This window comes from Lactuca sativa, chromosome 5, assembly GCF_002870075.4.
Source record: "Lactuca sativa cultivar Salinas chromosome 5, Lsat_Salinas_v11, whole genome shotgun sequence".
NCBI lineage: Eukaryota > Viridiplantae > Streptophyta > Magnoliopsida > Asterales > Asteraceae > Lactuca > Lactuca sativa.
In genome coordinates, this window is record NC_056627.2 from 137,025,155 (window position 1) to 137,048,911 (window position 23,757).

The 23,757-nt window shown below is 37.5% G+C and overlaps 1 long non-coding RNA gene across 1 annotated transcript; it reads right to left on the bottom strand.

The window, feature by feature from the left end:
• Nucleotides 1-7,231: 7,231 nt before the first annotated feature.
• LOC128126433 (uncharacterized) lies at nucleotides 7,232-19,270 on the bottom strand. The gene is made up of 2 exons (XR_008224355.1): nucleotides 19,073-19,270; nucleotides 7,232-7,397 (listed from the first exon to the last, which is right to left on the bottom strand). It is a non-coding gene; the product is annotated as an uncharacterized LOC128126433 (long non-coding RNA).
• Between the last annotated feature and the right edge of the window lie 4,487 nt (nucleotides 19,271-23,757).

The window sequence follows — 23,757 nt, forward strand, 5'->3', positions numbered from 1 at the left end:
AAAAAATAAAGTACAATGTTATTATTTGGGTTTAAATAAAGAAAATTTTAAGTATAATTCTATAATTGTGTAGATTTTTCAAAGCACAATGCTCTAATTAGAAATTTACTAAGGGTTACTCACATCACTCTCTAGTCCTTTCACAAAAAAGAAAACATACAAACCGGGAATCTACCATGGGTTCTCACCCAAGGGAAGATACATTGATCATGGAACGTATGATTACACGGTGTCACCATCACCACTTTTAAGTATATGACACAATCTTTTTTTTTTATCATAATCATCATCTTCTTTGTATACTTCTTTTGTGGTATTTCCACCATCCTTTTGTGAGTAAAACATACCCAACCTTTGTATAATCTTCTTTGGAATAGGATTGTAAATCTCTTTCCTAAGCTTCTATAGAGCTTTTGTTTGATCGTTTGAATCACGTGTTTGTGATCGATCCATTTCTCTTAACCTCAAATTCATGTGGTTTGCCAAATTATTTTACAACAAAACAAGATGCATTCGAGGTTGTGGAAAACTGCAAAATTTTGCATTCAACAATTTGTATTGTAAATATGATTTAAAAAAAAAAAAAAAAACTATATTACTATGATGATCATATAACTTTTTATGTAAAAAATCTAAATATAAATATGAGCACAATATATTTCCATATCAAGTAATAAAAAGAGGGAAAATCATTAAAAGATGAATATGGGAGACTATAAGAAATGGGATTACCACATTACGGAGGAAGGAAAAGTGAAGATTTTATCCTCAAGCGACCACAACCATGGATCAATACCAACTCTCTCATTCTACAAAATGAAATATTTATGTATAATTCCGGTAATTAAAAAGTGAGATGCTAAAATAATTTATCCACAAATGTTTATCTGCTTGGATTTATTTGGATTTATAAAATATAATGAGTAACTACTATAATAATAGTGTAACGTAATAAATAAGTTAATGAAATTAGGTATTACAACCAACAATCAAGTTTGATTGGAATACAAAATAGGACCAATTTTCGTATGAGTTTTTATTTTGTATATAAAAAGAAAATATATTGAATAATCCTTATGTATAGACTAAATAACCGTTTTAGTATTTATTTTTGTTTAGTCAATTAAGTTCCAAACCTAAAAAATATATTTATTCTGACCCTTTTATTGGGTCAACAGGTCATTCAACTTTTAAGAATTATATTTTTAGCCTAGAATTTAATTTTTATTACAAACTTGGTCCAAAATCTACACTTTTGGTCCAAATTTTAAATTTTATTACAAACTTTGTCTAAAATTCACACTTTTGGCCCAAATTTTAAATTTTGTTACAAATTTGATCAAAATTTTACACTTTTGGCTTAGTTTTCAAAATTTTGTTAAAAATTCATCCTAAAAATGTATATAAACATGTTTTCTATTGAAAAAATGAATACAAATACATGTTTTATATAAATATATACAAACACGTTTCTATAAAAAAAATGTATACAAACACGATTTTATAAATTAATGTATACAAACACCTATTTTATAGTAAACATATTTGTATATATTTATGTTTTATATGCACAAATAGGTGTTATATACATTTCTTTTATAAAAACATGTTTAAATACATTTTTTTATAAAAGCGTGTTACTTTAAATTTTTTTTTATAAAATTGTGTTTGTATACAATGTATTTATTATAAAATAGGCGTGCATTAAAAATGTATACAAATACACTTTTATAAAAACAAAATATATATACAAACACTTAATTCTGTGCACATAAATAAATACAACTATTTTTACTATGAAATAGGTGTCTGTATACATATTTTTAATAAAAACGTGTTTGTGTAATTTTTTTATAAAATATGTGTTTGTGTACATTTTTTTTATAAAAACATGTTTGTATACAACTGCATTTATTATAAAATAGGTGTTTGTATAAATATGATTTTATAAAGCAAAAAAAACATATTCGAAACAAAATTTTGGAAAAGAAAATATGTAAAAAGACTAAGTTTAGGATGAATCTATAACAAAATTTTGAAATCTAGGCAAAAAGTATAAGTTTTGGACCAAATTTCTAATAAAATTGAAAATTTAAGTAAAAAATGTAATTTTTCAAAGTTGACTGACCTGTTCACTAGGTAAAATGGTCAAAATGAATATATTTTTCGGTTTTTTTGACTTAATTGACTAAAAAGGAGAATGACAAAATCCGTTATATATGAGGCCTAAAAATAAAGAGTTCTTTGTAGATTTTTCAATATGTTTAGTATTAAGTTTATTTTAGATATTATTTTAAATATAAACAATAAATTGTTTATTTAAAAATATAGAACTACTTACGCGTAATAAGGACTTATCAAAGCTCAAATAAGAATACAATAAAATATATGTTATTAGTTTTTTTTAGAAAATAACTAGAAGGCTGGAAACATCAGCAACATTCAAAGTTTCACCCAAGTTTAACTGCTGCTGTTCCACATGTTTGGATTTTCATTCCCTTACTTTTAAACATCAGGGGGTTGGATTTTGATTCAATTCCATCAATTACTTCATCCTTCAAAGCAAATATTATGAACATATTCCTGTGACAAAATTTCCAACTGGAAAGCTCCATCTCCATCAAACTTGGTTTACAATGTAACCATATTCCGATGACACAAAGATGTTAAATGCTTATTGTTATCAAGAGGGTGTTTGGGATAATTTATTTAATGTGTTTTCTTTACAAAATTGGCTATTAGCATGTGTGGTATCAAAACACAGTTCATGAAAAAAAAAACGTGAGTTAATTATATGGCACCAAGATATAGAATAAATGTAAAGTTGATGACTAACTCCTATTTATGCTCACCTGTTATAATCACACTAGAATAAGTCAGAAGTGAACAATTTCACATGGATTTGGATTCAGGCAATTTATTCAGTTCAAAACAAAACAAAAAAAAAATAGCTTTTATGTATACAATCGTTTAATGAAGGTTTCTCACAGTTCATAATTCATTTGTTACCTCACGTTTCATAAAAATGAAGCATATACAAATTTAGTGGAGTAATATAGCTGTCTAATTAAAGTGTTAATTATCTAATTATCGAACAGAATACGTTCATACAATACCACCATTTATAACCCCATCATAGTATTTAGGAATTAGGATGATGTTTGTGCAAGTGTTGAGGGCCCACAGAGCATTAGATACAAATAATTGGAATGGAATAGGAAGTAAAATTAGGGAAGAAAGTTCAATTATAATTGTAATTATATTTCCATTTCCAAAATGTGATTTACAAAAAAAAATTATAAGTAAATCAATAACAGTCATAAAAAAAATATTATTTTATGTTTATCATGATTCTAAAAAAGAAAGAAACAGGTAAAAGATAGAAATTAGCTGAATTTCTTGATAAATAAAATAGTGAATGTCAAGATTCAAGATTGATGTTTGTGTTGGCATTTATTTAAAAGAAAAATGACTTTTTTTCATTTAGGTCAAAAAATATTTTGGGTCAAAAACATTTAATGCAATAAATAGCAACATATTTTTTTGTATTTAAGTCATGAAATAGCAAGAAATTCTATTTATTTCGTGCATTTAACTTGAAAATTATCCCCGTGGGATGGGTTTTACATGCAAGAAATGGCAACGTATATTGTTTATCTCTTGCATTTAACTAAAATATTTCGGTAAAAAATCATATTGATAATCCAAGTAACTGCCACCAGGCATGTTCATGAATGTCATTTTAGGTTTAAGTTCATAATCTTACTTCCAGTTTGCTCTTTTATTTAACATAACCCAATTATCTATTGTTCTACAATACAACAACACGTCTAATCCCCTATAAAACAATTTATTACCAAAAATCCACAAAAAATCTAACCTTTAACAAAAATATCCAACCCCATGCCTTCAATGTGACTATGAGCTCCTTCAGCTAGTGTCTGCTAGTCTTTTCTGCCAATGAAACTGACACAATCAACATACATAAAGACGATATTAGATGATTTGATCAATGCATAACATAAGGTAATCCTAAGTACAATAGTAATGAAAAGATAATTCAAGATGAGTGTTCTTACAACTCTTGTAATCAAACTGTTAGTGCTAAAACTCCTGCAACATGGAAAATATATAGATTATAAAATTGTAAACAACAAAGAATTAAATAGAAGAAGTTGTTGCTTAATGGCAGAAAGGTAAATAAAGTAGGAGGAAATATACATAGATCTAAGGTTAGTAAGCTATCCTACCTCTAGTGGAACCTGCCCTGATAACGCATTGATGTCGAAACTCCTATGAAAATAAGTCAAAATTCATCTATATATATCTGAAATTAGCCTAAGGAAGTGAATAGTCTCCAGGAACAGACATAGTACGACCTTGTAAAACAATCCCATAGTAAAAGTAGGAGTCTTTATTTAGAAGGGAAAATGACTTAAAAGCCAACGAAGTTTTTCAAAAAACTCCAATCATGTTTTGTCTGTTCAAAAAAACCCAACAAACTTAACATTTTGTCTAAAAAGCCCAACTAAGTTACACTTTCCTGAAAGTCAAATAAGAGAAACAGATGACATGGCTTATTACCGTATCGGAAAAATGACTTGTTAGGCCAAAGAAGTTTCCAAAACGTTTAAAAAACTCCAATCATGTTTTGACTATTCAAAAAAAACCCAATGAACTTAAACAAAACAAAATTGGGATTTTTTGAACGGTTTGGAACTTTGTTGGACTTTTTAGACAAAAAGTTAAGTTCGTTGGGTTTTTTTGAACAGACAAAACATAATTGGAGTTTTTTAAATGGTTTGAAAACTTCGTTCGGCTTTTAAGTCATTTTCCCTTATTTAGAAATAAATATATAACCAAACATGGAGATATTCCTCACGTCAAAGGATAAAAGCAAAATTATAGCACGGTAGTTACTGACACATACGAGTGGAAGCGAAGGCGGAGGTATAGTCGCTTTCCTCTGGAACTGACTAATCGAAATCGCGATGAGGATCTTACGCCTGTAGTGTGAGTTTTGGGAATAATAGTTATGGAGGATTGAGGCAGTGGTAACATCTGATCGGAAGAGCAGACGAAGAAGATAATGAATGGCCAATCCAAGCTGATCGAGAAAAGCTCCTGGAAATCCCACCTGAGAATAAGCATAGCAGATTAGCCGACCCTGTGGATGACGGCCAAATACGACGGAGGTGATGGGTTGGAGGTCGTTAACAGCAGCTGGTGGTGGCCGATGCAGGGGGAGGTACTTGTTGATGTAGGTTAATTAGTTGAAAGCAGAAATGAAATGTGAAGAGATAAAGTGATAGAGATAAGGGTAAGGTGGTGGATCAGTGGATTAACCCGGGTGATGAAAGTTACCCGATGAACAAGGTATTGTTCATAAGGGAAGCATCTTTTAATATATATATATATATAGGTATTGTTCATAAGGGAAGCATCTTTTAATATATATATATATATATATATATATATATATATATATATATATATATATATTAATGTTAGAGATCAAAATATATTTGTGTCAATAAATACTGCATAGATAAGAAAATATGTTATATTGCAATTTTTCACTCGATTTCATGGAATATAAAAATACACCATTGACTAAAGAATGAAATTAAGAAAACTAAAAAAAATCACAATTTCTTCACGGGTTACATTTATCTTAGCAATTTTTTCATTTATGTAGCACCTGGTTCCTGATACGTATTCTGTTATTGAATCTTCATTTATTTTTGCATTTTTAGCCTTGGACTCGGTGAGTCGAAGGACGGACTCGCCGAGTAAAAGCGGGATGAGATGCGGAGTTTAAGTCGCGGACTCGGCGAGTCGGGTCCCGGACTCGGCGAGTAGCCGCTGTCTGGACAAAAACCCTAATCCAGGGGTTTGCACCCTATTTAAACGACCTTATGTAGCCTCCATCCCCCTTTATGCTCCCAAACACTCCACATAGCAAACCCTAACCGTTGTTGTGAAGATCTAAGGCTTTTTGAGTGATTCTTGTGAGTTTTGATCTCAAGAAAGAAGGAAGAGCAAAGAAGGATCAAGAGGGGACTGAAGGACTCAAGTTTGGTTCATCATTTGCAGTCCTTGGAAGGTATAAAGTCGGAACCTTGCTCATTCATTTGTTAGATCCCTCTAAGGGGTGATTTAGGGATTTTATAAGCCATTTTTGGTGGCCAAACATGTTTGCAAACACGGTTGGGGGTTTGGGCTTCTGCAACATGTCATTTTATGAGCCACAAGTCAGATCTAGGTTGCTTTTGCACCATGTAAGACCCCATGCAACAAAAGAACCATTTTAAACCCTTTTAAGCTCTAATGTCCCATGCATGCACATAAAGTTTGTAACTTTACGTGCTAGATCGAGCTTAGGGGCCTGGATCTGTCGTTTGGTTAAGTGTTGTACATCAGAAATCGAAGTTCTTAGTAAGGAATGTGATACACTCGGCGAGTCCATGTGTTTTGTCCCATATCAGTGAGGGTCAAAAGGACCAGATGAGTGGGGAAAGGTTTTGGGATGTCCCGGGGAGTGACCCAACGTTCTGAACTAAGCAAATTGTTTTGAAAATTCATGGTGCTCGGCGAGTGCATGAACGGACTCGGCGAGTCCAAGGCCATCTTCATAGAACTCGACGAGTAGCTCATACAACTCGGCGAGTCAAGGGCAGGACCTGTTTATCAGTTGAAGATGAACTCGACGAGTTGTTCATGCAACTCGACGAGTCGGATGAAGATTCAGTCGATGCTCATTTAAAAGGGAAACTCGTCGAGTCATCTCCTAACTCGACGAGTAGAGACGGGTATAAGGACAAATAGAAGGGTAGGGACTCGGCGAGTTGGTGAGCCAACTCGGCGAGTCACGTCAACTAGAAGTTGACTTTGACTTTGGCTTTGACTTGGTAGGTGTAAAATGGTCATTTTACCCTAGGGACAGTTAGCAGTGTATGACAATGTGTTTTGTGGGAATTATAGCCGCAGGATTTCCGAAGCAGCAACGGCAGCAGTCAGAAGATTCCCACACAGATCAGCAGCTACTACAAGGTGAGTTCCCTTCCAGTAGCGTTGGGTCTACGGCTACAATGTCGGCCCACCAGTAGGAGATGTGTGTTAGATGATTGTCTTTGTGATATTCATCTATGTCACACCCCAAAACCATGAATGGCGGAAACATTCTGGGGTGGAGGACGTCATGTATAGTATCACAAACAATGAATAATAGTAAACAAGCAACAACATCATCCATTGCATTAACAGAATAATTTCATACATGTGTGTTTTGTCAAAGTTATAGACACCAAAAATATACATATCAAAATATAACAGATGAGTCTTGAAGGAACTCCATCTTCTCAAAAGTCTGGCACCTGTACCTGGCTAGTGGTGACCTGAGAATACAAGTTATTTTGAAAGCGAGTATCAGCTTAATGCTGGTGAGATCATAAGTATATTAATGTCTGTCTTTGTATGAAAGCATTTGTAAAATGTTTTGTACAATGTTTTGTAAAATGTTTGAACTCTCCTAGAAAACCCTATGTTTCCTACTAACTGTAGCCTTCTACCAAGGCATCTAGTGTCTATGTGTATGTCTCTTGTTAGAGTGTGCATGTTTTCCCAATTCGGACTATCATTAACCAAAAATATAGTTACTACATTACCGAGCATCGTGTGAATCTTCACGAACTGAATGTAATGGGAAAATATCAAAGTACCGTAGTATTTGTAATAAGTGACTACCGCTGTACTATCTACCTTAAAAACAAAAGGTATTCAAAGAAACATGTGATCGACCTGTATCCTGCTACCGACTCTAGTAAAACGATGATGTAAGACGCCGTAAGAAATGACATTTGGCACCCGTAGACTTGCAAGTCCCACTGTAGCGAGCAGCAAGGTGTAGGATAGTCAATCCAGTATAGATCTATACACAAACTCATACGCTCCCCAATTAAGGAGATTCGGGATACAAAAACGGGCATGGCAGGAAGTGCCATGCCCCGCTTAACGGTTCACATAACTGCATAAATGTACATGTAATGAATGTGCTAACTGAAAGGTGTACTCTTTCTCTGTCTAGCCTGTATGTACTGACATGTTCTGTGTGTGCTAGCTGTAATGTATGTTCTCTTTATCTAGCATGTATAGTAATGTACTGTATGTATTACTCGTACTGACTCATGAATGAACTGACTCATTGTATGTTTCATTGTTCTAGTAATAGTAAATGTATCCTCCTGTGCTACCGCTATGGTAACTTACTAGTGATGTACTGGTACGTATGAACATGGAAGTATAGCCTTGCTACCCAAGGGTATTGAATGTACTGGAAGAACCTTTATGACTATGTATGTACACATGATATATAACTAATGATTAAACGACCTTCGGACGGATACCCGATATCCCACCAGACCACATCTCAAGCGCGAAAAGGAAATAGGGCGGGCAGGTCTTCCTAAGCTTTTTAAACATTGCTTATATAACTATACATACCTAGACATGCAATTGATAATAAGTAAAACAGAGCTTAAGTAAAGGTATTTGATAAGTATAAGAATTTGTAAAACAGTTTGATAAATAGTTTGAACAGTAAGAAAGATCACTGGTTTTGTAGTTATTAATCACATGTGATTGATGTAATAACTATAAGTATTTGACTTGTATCCCTCCCCCCATAAAAGCATTTAAAACATTTAAACCATTGATTAAGGGGTATGAACTCATCTGTAGTGAGTGGTACGGATGTACTGAAGATGTAGGATTGCTAGGTGTCAAGTGAAGTCTTGAACACACGCTATGATCCTAGTTAACATATAATCACACATATGTGTACCCAATTAGCTTTAAACTACTAATTGAAATTGTTTAGACCTCCTAGAACATGTTAAACACTTATAGTAAGTGTTATTAGCCCTAAGGATTACATCTAAGTTGTTATAGGACCCGGCTAGTGAGTTTAGGGTTCCAAAGGACCCCATATATGAGTTTACTCTCCAATAAACCTCACACAAGGAGTTTACGGTCGTAAACCCTTGAGTTTACGGTCGTGAACTCCTAAACTTAATGACATTTGGTGTTTTGAAGTTCTAAATGATCTCTAGAAGCATTCCTACTTGGTGGATTAATCCTTGGAAGGGTTTAGGGCACTAATACACTCCTTTGAGGAGTTTACGGCCCCAAGGCCATTTCCTTTTGAGTTTACTATCGTAAACTCATATGGGAAGGGGTGTTTTTATGTTTTCATGTCCCATACTCATCTAGGATAGGTTTTAGACAATTATCTAAGGCTAATGAAGGCCTTAGGCACACTTTGGTACCCCCTTTTGATGTTCACGGCCCAAAGACCAAAACCATAAAAGATTACAGCCATAATCTCTCTTTGGGATGGGCATTTGATGATTTAAAGTCCCTAAATAACTAGGAGTAAATCTAGGCTATTGTTCCAAGGATTTAGGAGTGATTAAGGCACTCTTTAGCCCTTGAGTTTGGAGTTCACGGTCCAAGAACTTCTTGGGCCATGAACACCTTACTCTTGGTGTTCATGGGTGATTTCTAGTCTTAAAAACACTAACATACAAGCCTAAGGTAGTTACATATCACGGGGGAAGGACTAGGCATCATTTTACCCTTATAAAAGAGTTTACTCCCCAAGGTGTTCTTGGGCGGTAAACTCTCAAATCTTGTGGTTTTGTTATGATTTCTATGTTATCAAGCACTTAACAAGCTATATAATACAACTAGAGAGAGGTACTCACGATTTGGGATGAAAACCCGAAGATCCGTGAGAGAGAAAATGGCTTTTCTCTAGTTGGAAATGTAACTAATGAAATAATTTGGTTAAGAATCATATATTTAGTCCTGGGATTTTTGGCAGAAAATATTTTTATTCAAGAAATGAACTCTAATATCATAGAGTTCTGAAATAATAGAGTTGCACATAACCCTAGTGCACCCTCTCTCCTGATATCTCTTTAAGTGTAAATCCTGAAATACTCAAACTTATACTGAAAAGTCTGAAAATTTACTGCAACTGATATGACTTCTATTGAAGTACTATTGTTTGTACATAATAGAATTTCGGGTTGTCACAATCTAGGTTTGCTACTACCTGATATGTTATATGCTAGTATGGTATGTTATATGTGATAGTAGTAGAGTCCGGTTGTTAGGACCGAAGGGTAGTCAGCACCCCAAAATGGCTTGACATGGGTAGTCAGCACCCCAGAATGGCTTGACACGGGTATGACGGCACCCCAGAATGGCCGCATGGGTAGGTCGGCACCCTAAAATGGTCGTACGGGGTAGGTCGGGCATCCCAGAATTGTCGGGCAATATGTGTGTTATATGATCGTATGGTATGTGGTACAGTGGAGGAACTCACTAAGCTTTGTGCTTACAGTTTATTGTTTTGGTTTCAGGTACCTCTTCAGCAAAGGGGAAGGAGTTGGCTCGGTAACGACACCTCATACACACATCTTGTTTTCCGCACTATGGGATTATTCTTGGATTTGTTCTCTGACCCTATGATTGATTTCATGTTTTGGTCTTCAAACACGTAATATGTTTTAAGAAAGTGATATGATCGAATGTTGTCTATTTTCAAATGTTTTGCAAAGTGTTTAATTAAATGAAATTTTTGGACTTAAAAATTGGGTCGTTACAAGTTTGTATCAAAGCCCTAGTTTGAGGGATTCGGATACACCAATGGGGGTGTCTGAACTCAAATCGAGGGACTAAAAAAAAATTTTAAAAAAATGTTTTCTACAAGTTAAGTTAAGAGTTTTGAAGAAGAACGAAGTTTGAGATGTGCGCAACCGGCCGAGCTCAAGTAATTTTTCCCCAAAGTACCCATACAATGTTATATTATGTTTATCAGATTCAGTAGCACAGCATGCTAGAATAGAACTAAGGATCTAGGAGTGATGCCTTATGTGCCTATTTCATATGCTTCAGCTTATGAGAGTTGCATGCTAGATTTGAGTAGACAGCAGTAGGATAGCCTATTTAGGTTATGCCTAATAGGATGAGCTTAGCATTGTATGCTAGTACAGTTCTGAGGATAGAGTTGCTTGTGATTGTTCCTTTTGTTCGAATGTTGTTTGCTTTGTGCTTTGTGGGCCTTGAGTGATGGGAGTTAGCTGTCAGGTGAATATGTTAAAGTCACATGTGATCAGGGTTGAATAATCTCAGAGTGTTGGATTTGACCCTATGGCGTAGCTCTTGTTTGAGTCTTAACCGTTTTGGGGATGAGTCCCTTACTCGAAGGATTATCCGAGCCTCGTTGCATGTGATTGTATTCAGGTAATGGCTAATTGGCATTACAAAGAGACCTTCAGCAGCTGAGGACCGGTCCGGGTGGAGTCAGAGGTTTCCTAGGATAAGCCTAGGATAAGAGTAGCAGAGATCAGCAGTGGTAAAAAGGGATCTGGTGGAGTCAAGGCAGTCCTTGAGGAAGGTACGGATAGATGTGGAAGGTAGTATGGGCCCGTACGACTGGAAGCAGAGGATCCGTACCCGACTTAGGGAAGGCTAAGACAAGACCGGGGAACTTGTAGTAGACGTGATCCCTTAGAGTTATCAGTATCACTAATGGTTGCCTGTATGTATTGCAGAATGGTGGTACTATGTCAGAGGCCAGCAGGTGGCAGTTCTGGAGAGGGATTGGGTTCGGGATCAGGTTCCGAGCCAGTAGATGAGAGGCTACGCGAGTTCATTGCGTCAGAGATCACCAGAGGCATCCTTGAGTCGACTCCCATCATTTTCAGGTCGATCAAGTAAGGGATAGTCGAGCTGATGGAGGATTGCCTCCGGGCATTCAGGAGCGACATGGCATCTGGCTAAACGGGATCTCGCACACTGTCCTTTAAGGACTTCAGGGGCAGTGGTGCGCCGGATTTTCACGGGGCGAAGGACCCCATAGCTGCCAGACGATGGATTGCAGACATTGAGTCTGCACAGTTGACTAGCTTCTGCCCTGAGGGGTCGAAGGTGAGGTATGCAGCAGGGTGTTTACGAGACCGAGCCAGAGATTGGTGGGAGTCCGTTGGTGACTCGTTGGGAGCCTCGGCTGTCGAGGCTATGACCTGGTCGGACTTTGTGACCAGGTTCAGGGCAGAGTTTGCACCGGGTGTTGAGCTTCAGCAGCTGGCCAGGGAGTTCCTAGATATGAGGCAGACGACGAAGACTGTGGCGGAAATCACCGCCAAGTTCTGAGAGAGGGCGTTGTTGGTGCCCCAATACACGGGTGATGAGGATATGAGGAGGACCCGCTATCATGACATGCTACGAGCTGATATTCGGGAGCATGTCAGTTTTTCAGCTTGCCCTACCCTGGACTCTATGATTGCCAGGGCAAGGGAGAGGGAGATAGATCTGGAGCATATCCGGAAGAGGAAGGCAGAGGAGGGGTAGGTTACTGGAGGGGCTTCGGGGAAGAAGCCCAAGGGATCAGATGGTAGGCCGAAAGGCCAGTCGGGACCGGGCCGCTGCAGGAAATGCGGCAGGCCACATGAGGGGGCATGCAGATTGGGATCTTCGGGCTGCTATAAGTGCGGCAAGGCAGGGCACTTTAGCAGGGGTTGTACTGCCCCTGCCTCGGTTATTCAGACATCTAAGATGCTATGTTTCCACTACAACCAGAGGGGCCAAAAGAAGGCCAACTGCCCCCAGTTAACAACAGCATCAGCGCCAGTGAAGGCGCCAGCTCCAGCGACCTTGTGGATCACTGATGGCCGGCAGGGCAAGGCGGAAGCTCCAGTGGCGAGGAGCCGGGTATTTCAGCTGACTACCGAGGAGGCACGCGCCGCACCCGATGTGGTGACGGGTATGATTCTTTCCCTCTATTTTATTTTATGATGTTATGAGATTGATATGTGCTCTGTGTATATGCGTTAGGCTCGTTCCATGTGAACGATATCCCAGTTCAGGTGTTGTTTGACTTGGGTGCCACCCGATCGTTTGTTTCTCTTGCGCTTAGCAAGAGGTTTACTGAGTCTTTGGGCATGTTGGATTGCCCTTTGAAGGTAGAGATTGTCGATGATCGATCGGTGCGAGCATCATCAGTGTTCAGAGATTCTGTCCTAAGGTTGTTTGAGGAGCGTTACTTGGTGGATTTGGTTCCCATCCCGTTGCGTGGGAACAAGGTGATTATAGGCATGGACTGGTTGAGCCCTAATGGGGTGGTGATAGATTGCGCACAACAGCTGGTGCGGATCAGGACCCCGAGTGGGGGAGAGTTGGTGATTCATGGCGAGAAGCCACAGCATGGACCCACAGTATGTTCAGCAGCGAGTGCTAGGCGCTACCTTCAGCAGGGTTGTGTCGGATATGTTGTGTATGTTATGGATACCCGGGAGTCAGGTAAGGCGATAGTGAGCAAAGTTCAGGTGGTACGAGACTACGCTGATGTGTTCCCAGAGGATCTTCCTGGAATACCTCCGGAACGACAGGTAGAGTTCAGGATCGACCTAGTCCCTGGTGCGGCTCCGATAGCCAAGGCACCATATCGATTGGCTCCTCTCGAGATGCAGGAGTTGTCTACACAACTGCAGGAGCTGTTAGATAAGGGATTCATTAGACCGAGAAGTTCACCCTAGGGAGCCCCGATTCTGTTTGTGAAGAAGAAGGACGGGTCGCATCAGATGTGCATAGATTATCGGGAGCTGAACAAGGTAACGGTGAAGAACCGTTACCCACTCCCGAGGATTGATGATCTCTTTGACCAGTTACAGGGAGCATCTTGGTTCTCCAAGATCGATTTGCGTTCGGGTTATCATTAGATGAGGGTCAGAGAGGAGGATGTGCTGAAGACCGCGTTTCGGAAGCGCTATGGCGATTATGAGTTCGTGGTGATGACGTTTAGGCTCACCAATGCCCCTCCTGCATTCATGGACCTCATGAACCGTGTGTGCAGACCGATGATGGATCGGTCTGTGATAGTTTTCATTGACGACATCTTGGTTTATTCCAAGACGCAGGAGGAGCACGAGGGGCATCTACGAGAGGTGTTGGAGACCCTGAGGATGGAGAGATTATACGCTAAGTTCTCCAAGTGTGAGTTCTGGTTGCGTGAGGTGCAGTTTCTCAGACACCTTGTCAACCACGACGGGATTTCGGTAGATCCGTCCAAGGTGGAGGACGTGATGAGGTGGGAGGTTCAGAAGTCTCCATACGAGATTCGGAGTTTCCTGGGATTAGCAGGCTACTATCGGAGATTCATTCAGCACTTCTCCAAGATAGTCGTACCTCTGACACGGTTAACCAAGAAAGTCGTGGTCTTTCGATGGGGGCCTGAGCAGCAGGCAGCGTTTGAGGTTCTAAGGCAGAGATTGTGTGAGGCGCCAATCTTAGCCCTGCCAGAGGGCGTAGAGGATTTTGTGGTATACTGTGACGCGTCCATTTTAGGTTTGGGCGCGGTATTGCTGCAGAGAGGGCATGTCATTGCTTATGCCTCAAGGCAGCTGAAGCCTCACGAGCCGAATTACCCGACGTACGATTTAGAGTTGGGGGTGGTGGTCTTCGCCCTCAAGATTTGGCGACATTACCTCTATGGGTTTCGGTGTACCATTTACACGGACCACAAGAGCCTAAGGTATCTCATGGACTAGCCGAATCTGAACATGAGGAAGCATCGGTGGCTTGACGTGGTAAAGGATTATGACAGTGAGATCCTTTATCACCCAGGGAAGGCCAATGTGGTGGCCGATGTGCTTAGCCGCAAGGCAACGCCGATCAGAGACGTGTGTATAAGGATGACGGTGGTGACTCCACTGTTAGAGCAGATTCGGGAGGCTCAGCAAGAGGCTATGAAGGAGGAACATCGAAAGAGCGAGCTTATAGTGGGTCAGGTTTCCTCCTTCGATTATGATAGTCAAGGATTATTGACACTACACTGTAGGGTGTGGGTGCCGTATCACGGAGGCGTGCGCCAGGTCATGATGGAGGAGGCGCCCAAATCCCGATTCTCCATTCATCCCGGGGCAACGAGGATGTATAGGGATCTTCGTTTAGACTATTGGTGGCCCTGCATGAAGTGGGATGTTGCTTGGTATGTGGAGCAGTGTTTGACCTACAGGAAGGTCAAGGCCGAGCATCAGAGACCGCACGACAAGGTGCAGCCGTTGGATATCTCGTTGTGGAAATGGGAAGATATTACGATGGATTTTATCACGAAGCTTCCCAGGACCGCGCGAAGAGTGGATTCGATACGGGTCATCGTGGATCAATTGACCAAGAGCGCCCATTTTATTCCGATTCAGGAGAGCATATCGGCCGAAAAGTTGGCCGACATCTATATCAGGGAGATAGTGGCGCGGCACGGGGTGCCAGTATCAGTGATTTCAGACAGAGATGTGTGTTTTACTTCCAGGTTTTGGGAGAAGTTTCATGATGAGTTGGGCACTCGTTTGCATTTTAGCACCGCCTTTCACCCGCAGACGGATGGTCAGAGTGGGTGGACCATCCAGACTCTTGAGGATATGTTGCGGGCATGCGTGCTAGATTTCGGTGGTAATTGGGATACCTATCTTCCTCTAGCCGAGTTCTCGTACAACAACAGCTACCATGCGAGTATTGACCATCCTCCCTTCGAGATGTTGTACGGGCGGAGGTGCAGGACCTCGATATGTTGGGGTGAAGTTGGCCAGAGAGTCATGGGGAGCACCGAAGTGGTGCTCAAGACGACCGAGAGGATTCAGCAGGTTCGGAGCAGGCTTCAGACTGCACAGATTCGGCAGAAAAGTTATGCCGACAAGCGTCGTTCAGACTTGGAATTCCAAGTCGGGGATATGGTTCTTCTAAAGGTATCACCATGGAAAGGCGTCATCCGATTCAGAAAGCGAGGCAAGTTGGGCCCAAGGTATATCAGGCCTTTCAGGGTTGTAGCCCGAGTGGGCAAGGTGGCATATAGGTTAGATCTGACAGCCGAACTCAGCCAGATTCACAGCACTTTACACGTCTCTCAGTTACGGAAGTGTTTGGTAGACGACTCGGCAGTGGTGCCTTTGGAGGATATTCAGGTCGATGACAGCCTGAATTACATCGAGCGGCCTACGGCAATCCTCGACAGGATGTCGAAGGACCTGAGGAACAAGAGGGTAGAACTCGTGAAGGTGCAATGGCAGCATCGGAAAGGATCGGAGTGGACTTGGGAGCCGGTGGAAGAGATGATGGAGCACTACCCCAAGATGTTTCAGGATCGAGCAGCAGACTTCAAGGACAAAGTCTAAAATAAGTGGGGGAGATTTGTAGCACCTGGTTCCTAGTACGTATTCTGTTATTGAATCTTCATTTATTTTTGCATTTTTAGCCTTGGACTCGGCGAGTCGAAGGACGGACTCGCCGAGTAGAAGCGGGATGAGACGCAGAGTTTAAGTCGCGGACTCGAAGAGGCGGGTCCCGGACTCGGCGAGTAGCCGCTGTTAGGACAAAAACCCTAATCCAGGGGTTTGCACCCTATTTAAACGACCTTATGTACCTTCCATTCCCCCTTTATGCTGCCAAACACTCCTCATAGCAAACCCTAACCGTTGTTGTGAAGATTTAAGGCTTTTTGAGTGATTCTTGTGAGTTTTGATCACAACGAAGAAGGAAGAGCATAGAAGGATCAAGAGGGGACTGAAGGATTCGAGTTTGTTTCATCATTTGCAGTCCTTAGAAGGTATAAGGTCGGAACCTTGCTCATTCATTTGTTAGATCCCTCTAAGGGGTGATTTAGGGCTTTTATAAGCCTTTTTTGGTGGCCAGCCATGTTTGCAAACATGGTTGGGTGTTTGGGCTTCTGCAACATGTCATTTTATGAGCCATAAGTCAGATCTAGGTTGCTTTTGCACCAAGGAAGGACCCATGCAACAAAAGAACCATTTTAAAGCCTTTTAAGCTCTAATGTCCCATGCATACACGTAAAGTTTCTAACTTTACGTGCTAGATCGAGCTTAGGGGCCTGGATCTGTAATTTGGTTAAGTGTTGTACATCAGAAATAGAAGTTCTTAGTAAGGAATGTGATAGACTCGGCGAGTCCATTCTTGGACTCGGCTAGTCCAGGGGTTTTGTCCCATATCAATGAGGTTCAAGAGGACCAAATGAGTGGGGAAGGGTTTTGGGAAGTCCCAGTGAGTGACCCAACGTTCTGAACTAAGAAAAATGTTCTGGAAATTCATGGTGCTCAGCGAGTCCAAGGCCATCTTCATAGAACTCGACGAGTTGCTCATACAACTCGGCGAGTCAAGGGCAGGACCTATTTATCAGTTGAAGATGAACTCGACGAGTTGTTCATGCAACTCGGTGAGTCGGATGAAGATTTAGTCGATGTTCATTTAAAAGGGAAACTCGTCGAGTCATCGCCTAACTCGACGAGTAGAGACGGGTATAAGGACAAATGGAAGGGTAGGGACTTGGCGAGTTGGTGAGCCAACTCGGCGAGTCAGGTCAACTGGAAGTTGACTTTGACTTTGACCTTGACTTGGTAGGGGTAAAATGGTCATTTTACCCTAAGGACAGTTAGCAGTGTATGACTAAGTGTTTTGTGGGAATTATAGCCAGAGGATTTTTGAAGCACCAGCGGCAGCAGTCAGAAGATTCCCACACATATCAGCAGCTACTACGAGGTGAGTTACCTTCCAGTAGCGGTGGGTCTACGACCACAATGTCGGTCCACCAGTAGGAGATGTGTGTTAGATGATTGTCTTTGTGATATTCATCTAGGTTTGCTACTACCTGATATGTTATATGCTAGCATGATATGTTATATGTGATAGTAGTAGAGTTCGGTTGTTAGGACCGAAGGGTAGTCAGCACCCCAGAATGGCTTGACATGGGTAGTCAGCACCCCAGAATGGCTTGACACGGGTAGGACGGCACCCCAGAATGGCAGCATGGGTAGGTCGGCACCCCAGAATGGTCGTACCGGGTAGGTCGGGCACCCCAGAATTCCCGGCCAATATGTATGTTATATGATCGTATGGTATGTGGTACAGTGGGGGAACTCACTAAGCTTCGTGCTTACAGTTTATGGTTTTGGTTTCTAGTACCTCTTCAGCAAAGGGGAAGGAGCTGGCTCGGTAGCGGCACATCATGCACACATCTTGTTTTCCGCACTATGGGATTATTCTAGGATTTGTACTCTGACCCTATGATTGATTTCATGTTTTGGTCTTCAGACACGTAATATGTTTTAAGAAAGTGATATGATTGAATGTTGTCTATTTTCAAATGTTTTGCAAAGTGTTTAATTAAATGAAATTTTTTGACTTAAAAAATGGGTCGTTACAATTTAGGGAAAAACTTAGAAAAAAAACCTAATATATTTTCATCAAATACTTAAAAAAAAACCATTATATTATTTTTATGTACGTTAAAACCCTTATGTTTTTTAAAATGTCTAATTTAAGGCTTCAAATTCAGTAATGTCTAGATAGCCAAAAATGCTAGGTAGACGATTCTCAAAGGGTTGATGATAACAATCCATTAGATTAAAAATTTTTAAAAAAATACAGAGGTTTTGATGTACTAAAAAAATGTAATAATTGTTTTCCTAATGCTTAGATGAAAAATAGATAGTGTTTTTCTAAGATAGAAAGTGTTGAATAAGTTTTTCAGAAAAAGTAAAGGTTTTGGATAACTAAAAAATAATATATTAGTTTTTTTTTTCAGAATTAAATGAAAATATATTGGATTTTTATGAGATTTGCACTTTCATTTAATTTGGTTAAGCATACTATCATAGAAATAACCGACCAAGGTTAATTTGGTCCAATTTGTGAAATTGTTCTTAGATGACTAGTAACTTGTACTCCTTTGTCTTGCTTCTTATTAGATAATGTTCTTTTTAGTATATTGTAGTTCTATAAAACAAAATACAATCTCTTTCAATTCTTTTTTCAACTCACATACCAAACACTAGTTAATGACAAAAATGATTGGGATTTGCTAATAATAACATAAAGGTGTCAAAATTTGAATCGTGTTCACCCAAATAAAATAGTTCCACAAGAAAGAAAGAAAAGAAATGAGATACCAATTTCACAAAAATAATTCTCTAAGGATATGTTAGAGAAGAATAGTAACCAGGATACGAGGAAAAATGCGCGATGGTGGAGATATAGTGTCTAAAAATGTGTCCCTATCGTCGTTGTTGTACCATGCATTTGCATCGTTGGCAAGTCGTAAAGACTCGAGTATTGATATTGTTGTGGTTGCTCATCATGTTAGAGATATGTAAACCTTTTATTTTCGTATTAAAGGTTTATATAAGATGTGATTGAAGGAGTGTTACCTCTTCCAACAAGTATATATGCCTTCCTTCTTTTGTTGTTGATTTGAACTTTTATTCTATGCCCTTCCCACTTAATTGAGAGATTCTTGCTTAATTATAATGTTGTTTTTGTTCTATAAAATCCATGGGGTTCTCTTAATATCAACGATATTTTTCTCTTAAGGATGGTCATGTTGTGTTTAAAAAATGGTTAAATGCCCATTTATGAAAGAATATTCCATTTGTGTTTTAATCGGTTCAACAAAGTGGTTTTTATACGAAATATGTGATGCTTTTTTCGAGGGGTCAAAAGGGCCACACCGTTAATGGGTTACGATGTGGTTATATATAAATTTGTGTCAATTATACGGTGGTGAAAAAAACTGAACAATGTAACGCAAATTGGTAAATGATAAAGCATTGTTACATAAATTGATGAAAAAATAAAGCATTATTGCATAAATAAGTGGTTTAATTAATCTATATCTATATCGTATAATAAGATATGGCACAATTGTTTCTGATTACTGTATTGCATTAGTTGCTCCTAAAATTAAAAGTTTTTGAATATTCTGGTAAATAAAACTTAAATTAGTAAAAAATGAAATGTGTATTTAACCCCATAAAAATTTATTACAAGGTTAAGACGGATACATATTTAAAATTGGTTAAAATAGACTCTCCAATATTGTTTTCTTCATATGAATAATTGATATATTAATGCCAATTACAAACACCATCGTTAATACAATAACTAGGTGTGAAACTCGTCTAATACACGGGGTTTTTTTTAAAAATTAATATAAAGTGGTAACTATTACATATTTTTTAGTAATAATTTTACTATGTTTTTTTTAGTTTTCAACAGCAAAAAACACAATAACATCAAACAAAACAGTAACAATAATGGAAATAATTAAAAGTAAGATGTTATTTTACATGAATGATGACATATAAAACTAACATAGGGGTAAAACAGTAAAAAAAATTGTATAACAAACAACACAAGCATTCACTTAAACACATTCAAACAGATTTCATAAAAACATTCAAAACCAATAAAATAAAGACAATAGACAAATTAGATTTCTAACCTTGTGTTTCTCATTTGGGATGCCTTAAAAAAATCAGAAATCAAATAACAAAACATCCAATAACCACTAAAATCGGGACAACAAATAACGTAAGGGTAAAATAGTTAGAAATGTAATTAAGAGTTTACTTTGTGCTGTGTAACTTGTCTCCTTTACTGGTGGATGGTTATTACATGTAAAATGAACATATATATAGTCATTAAATCAAAATCTTTTCGAAAATTCATAATAGAATTGTATATATGTTTGGTATACTAAGTTATCTACTATACTAATCAACAAATAGTTTAATGTATATCAACAAGTATAAAAAAACAAAATAAGAACAATATAAGGAAGTTAAGGAACACAACGCGTTGTTTGTAAATGGCTTAAATAAAAAAAAATAACATCATATATATATATATATATATATATATATATATATATATATATATATATATATATACATACACACACTAGATTATGACCCGCGTTAAACGCGGGGAACGCATAAATAAAATATAAATTTATATAGATATTATAGAATAATTATAAAAAATTAGGGTTATTGATATTATTGAAATGCGTATAAAATACACTGAGGTTGGTAAATATATATAGTCGTTGAAGGACCCCTTTGTAGACAACATTTTTTGTTTTATTAATTGAACGACCTTCATCACCACAAAGTACCTTCAAACCTTTTTTACTTGTGACACCGGAAACAACTACATATAATTAACCATGCGCAAAAACGGGTCTACGCAAGTATAATCCAACGTTTGACAATGTACTTTCAAAATACATTGTTATTTTATGGTTATATTGCGAAATAGAATTGTTTATTCCATGGTAAGTATGTTCCTATAAATTGTAAAAAAAAATCACATAGGTATTGCAGTTTGTAGAAGTTGTTGAGTATCGAGTCCACGTTAATAGGTTAAGAATTTAATATGAAAAATTATACAATTTTGTTTTGTTTGACTTAATCTAGATTGAATGATGTTAATCGATTTCATGTAAGCTGTGACAAAGAATAGCAAAATATATATGAATACGTATATTTGATATGGGAACAAAAAATAATCGAAAAAAATATAAAAAAGCGAAAGAAGGTACTGACCTTCTAGTATACAACAATGAAGGTTTGAAGCAGATAATGATGATGGAAGTCATAAACAATAAGAATGATGTTGTAGGAGAAGGTTTGAAGAAAAGCAACGACCGAAAATAAGTGTGAGCCGCAAATTCAAGGATGAATCGTATATGTATGTGATAATTTGAATCTGATTTTTCGGTATTAATGGTTTCCTAATAAAAATGGATTTTATATTAATGGTTTGCTAATATAAACGGATTTATATTAATGGTTGATATTTAATGCCTTAATTGAAATGGTTTTCGGTAATATGTTTTTAAAGTTGACTATTTTAAAACCTTTATAAACAAAAATTCAAGATTTAAAATAGGGGGGAAATTTATTAAAATTAAATACATTCTATTTCAATGGATTTAAGTTAATTTTGTTTGACAATTGGAAAGCTTTTATTGGAATTAAATACATTCCATTTGGGAAAGATGATGTCACAAATTTAATCTAAGGGTGGAAAACATAAGATTAAAATGCAATCAATGACCCAGATTGTTTCAAATGATATCATAAGATTTTTGTTTTAATATATATTAAAGATAACATAATTATTTATATGCTTATTTAATGAGTTTTTTAAAAAGAAAAAACTAATCAGGTTTAAATTTTGAAGCTAAAAACTATAAATAATGGAATTAAATTATGAACAATATTAATTAAGGTTAATGATGACATAGATTGTCAAAAGATGTCTTGAAGGAGATGCTTGCTTCAGTTTGTAGAGATTTGTGTGAAGCCAAAACAGAGGTGTGATAATTGGAGATGCAAGGAAAAGACAATACACAAATTCTAAGAATACATGAGAAAAAGGAACCACCTTATGGCGCTACATTCTGTTATGAACACACAAAGCATCAATTGAAGCACAACCATTGACATGAGGAAGAAGAGGATTAGGGAATTTTGGTTTAAGATAAAAAATAGAAGAGAAAGATGGGGGCGGTTATTCATGTTTTTGGGCAGATTTATGGAGAAACCGATGTCTCATATATAAATAGAATGATACGCTTTAATTGATAACAAAATTGCTGATTTTAAAGATTCTATAATTAAATGTAATTATGCCCGAATTGTGAAATATATTTTCGAAAGTATGAATAGATTCTATAATTTAATGTAATTGTGTTTGAAATATAATTGGTAAATTTAAAGATTCTATAATTAAACGTTTGAATTCTATTTTGAGAAGATGATGTCATCAATTTGATCTAATGGTGAAAATCATATGATTGAAATACAATCAAGGGCCTTGATTGCTTCATTGGTGAATTAAGGGTTCTCTTTTAATATATATATATATATATATATATATATATATATATATATAGACAGAGAGAGAGAGAGAGAGAGCTAGGTTCAGGTGTTAAAACTAATTATTGTGTTATTGTATGCATAAATATAGGCCAATTAATATTTAAAAAATAAATAAATAATCAAACAAATAAATAAGGATAATTTAGTAATTTGATAAATAATTTCTACAAATACACTCCTATAATTATGGTAAATACTTTGACCTACCTTTATTCCTTTTTAAAACAATAAACAAATTGTATTCTATCCCATTCGTAACCCTAGCTCTAAAACAGAACAAAGATATGATCGCTGCTTCCGATCAATAGCTGCTTCCAATCGGTGGTTTTGCTATTTTCGCGCACACACATACAATCAACATGTAAATAAAATGTGAATCTAATCCCTTTCCTCCATCGGAATGAGATCGCATTCACCATCAGGTAATCGCCTCTTTTTGTCGATTCAACCCGATTCCTATTTTCCACCTCTTTATTGAATTGTCGATGTGAAGTTGTTGATATTTATTACTAAATGTGGTCAAACTTATCAGATGCCATCGTCTCTTCCTTCAAATGGTCACGTTTGGTTTTGTTATTGATAATTTGTGATTGTGCACCAAACCTGCACTCCAGGTATTCGATGAAAAGCCAGACAAAGTAATTATATGTATGTATCATTAGTGTTTGTGTTTTCACATAGTGATGCAATGTAATCTGTGTGAGCTTCATTGTGAATGGAGTATATATATTTTCTGACTTTAATTCTTTATTCAGGGAGAAATAGTCAAAGAAGCCATGGAAAGTTCCTCATTAACATGATTCATGGTGATATTGATTTCGTCATCACTGCTAATTTGTTGTTCTTGGTCGTAATAATTCTCTTCAAATCTTCTGTGATTACTCATTTTGTATTGGTGTGTGCTAGTTGGGATGGAAAGTTCCTCATTAACAATCGTTGTTGGGAAATTGATTTTATT